This window comes from Coptis chinensis, chromosome 9 (genome assembly GCF_015680905.1).
Source record: "Coptis chinensis isolate HL-2020 chromosome 9, ASM1568090v1, whole genome shotgun sequence".
Lineage (NCBI taxonomy): Eukaryota > Viridiplantae > Streptophyta > Magnoliopsida > Ranunculales > Ranunculaceae > Coptis > Coptis chinensis.
This window is the reverse complement of record NC_141464.1, coordinates 3,231,470-3,234,022: the sequence shown is the minus strand read 5'-3', so window position 1 is coordinate 3,234,022 and position 2,553 is coordinate 3,231,470. Positions and strand designations below refer to the sequence as shown.

General features: G+C 36.9%; 1 long non-coding RNA gene across 1 annotated transcript; it reads left to right on the top strand.

Moving 5' to 3' along the window:
- Window positions 1–511: 511 nt before the first annotated feature.
- Window positions 512–2,286, top strand: LOC147474417 (uncharacterized). Its single transcript, XR_015208094.1, has 3 exons — window positions 512–946; window positions 1,376–1,421; window positions 1,878–2,286. It is a non-coding gene; the product is annotated as an uncharacterized LOC147474417 (long non-coding RNA).
- The last annotated feature ends 267 nt before the right edge of the window (window positions 2,287–2,553 follow it).

The following is a 2,553-nucleotide window of genomic DNA, read 5'->3' as shown; positions in this document are numbered from 1 at the left end:
CATGTCGGGTTCAAATAGATGAGGAAATTGGTGTATGTCTGAGTAAGTGTCCGTTGTTGTTATCAATTATTATCATAACTTGTGCAAATGAACAAAGTTGTGCACAGACAATATATTCAAGGGAACTCAATGGGAATTCACTATGAATCAAGGACCATTCAATGTCAAAGAGCATGTTCTAATAACTATGGACTTTGGATTTTCATATGCCTTCTTTCAGTTCATAACTATGATTCTTTCTGGTGATTCTGGTGATTGCAATTTGGTGTTTAAGGATAGACATTGAAAAAGTTTTTGCTAAGATGCTCAGTGTTATTGTATAGAATAAATAGATATGGGGAAAAGAGAAAAAGAAGTGAACCTTTCAATGAATCAGCAGGAAGAACGTTGAAGATGAAGATGAGCAGGACGATGAGTAGGAAAAATTATTGTTAATATATAGAAGATGAGTGGCACAATTCGATTGCTAATAGAATTTGTTCTAATCCGTGAGTGTAGCGAACAACCCCCTTCTTTTCTCATTTTCCCCTATCCTCGCCTCCAACCTCTCCCAATCTCTCCTCCATACCTGTTCTCACAATCTAGCCTGGATAAAATGTGTGAAGACCCGTTCTCTGAGCATGTGAAGGGATCTCAATTCCTGTATCTTCCACACTGACAACCAGAGTGACAGTGTATTTGAAGTTTCGTCATTACCCAAGTGATCAAACTGAAGTTTCTCATTTGCAACAAGAAGCTTGAAATTTTTCCAGTAGTTTCGATCATCAGCTGCTTCATAGCCACTCAAACAGCCACATCCGACCTCGTTAGATCTAACTCTCCCGATCGTCTCTCTATTCTCGCTCTCGGATTTCTCAAGGGAAGGTTGTTCCACTGGATTCTTCTTCAATTTCTACGACTCCCCATAGTCAAGACAAGAGATGCAGTTTCATCACAGTCAATTCGGGTATGAAGAATGTTGACTACTAATTTGTTTACCAAGTTGTGTTTGACATAAGATGCTTTATGTAATATCTTCGAAATAGAACTTTTACCGGCTTTTAGTAATGAGAAAAGGCCCATTTTTCCTTTGTTGTGGCGACACACTTGTAATGTTGATGCAGTCAGTCTGGGGCTCTAGGCCCTCTGTTTGAAAATTTTCATTTCAATAAAAAAAAATGTTGGAGAGTTTTTTAAATCTATAAAGATGGTCGCAGCAAAGGGAACTGGTAGTATTTTACTGGAGTTGTGGGGACGGATGGTGAAAAGGGAATCACTGATTCAAATAAACAAAGGAGACATGGTTTAATAGTTTAATGCCTAAATTCCTTTTCCCACACAAACGTTGTGAAAACATGGCACTAAACTAATTGCAAATTCTGTCATATTCTTGTAGGTCGGTATGGCATAAAAAAATCTGACTGACATTAGCACGTAATCAGGTATACCAAACACTGATTTCTTCTACTTGCAGTTTTTGCTTTGCACCATGCATTGCACATTTACATGTCCCTACTGCTTCGTCTATTGTCATGAGAGTCAGAACTTTGGGAAGAAGATGCATCTACAAAGCATATATCCGAGAAACCAACCAATACCAAATTATGTCAAGGGAGTGTTCGCCGTCATCATGAATGCATAATGATTGACCCTCCATTTAGGTGGAGGTCATCAAATATTATCTGTAGAATTCCATGTAGTTGAAAAGAGGAACTAGTGATGCTCAATGTACTCTATATCTTTCACCCCGCCAACGGGAAATGTGGTTCAATATATGGTATATGGATGAAGCTGGAAGTCGAATGTCTTGTGGAGTTCTTTATACATAACATAACAGTTTTTTGCAATGAATAATTTTTTGGTCATAGACTCATACTTATGTTGGATTTGATGTGTAGATCCTCTCGATGTTGCTTATCATGATGAAGAATGGGGAGTTCCTTTTCAAGTGGGTTTTCCTTCAAACCGAACCAATTAAAATCTTTTAAAAAACACATACTATATTTTCTTAAGATATTTCTCGCTCTTGGATTCGCTCTCGGATTATTATTATTATTAAGAAGCTTCACGAATCAGGACTCAAGCATCAATCAATTGAGGCTAAAAATTCTTTATTCAGAAGTCATCAATCACTGTGGATAGGTCAGTTCATTTCAACATCCATAGACGTTTTGACGCACTCCTTTGAAGATATATAAAATTCTGTAGCTAGATTTATGTTTCATGACCTAGCACAACTAGTGATGGAAACAACCCCCCATCCCATTTTCTCCCACGAAGCAAAAATATATAAACAACGGCCTTCTTAATAATTTTTATATGTTTTGTTGAATTCTAACCCTAGATATGTTACGATCGCAGGTATCTTGATTATATGGTCGTGTTCATGGCGTAAAAGTTAGAGTCTTTGTCTCCAGATTGCAGATACATAAGAGAGAATATAAAGAGACTTGGTGTACACCCTAAGATGTTAATCTAATTATAAATAATTAGGATGTTACTTAATAACTTTTCGCTTTTGAGGAATTTATCGATTGATTTTTCCAATAAGCCTTTCTTTTTGGTGAGGAGATC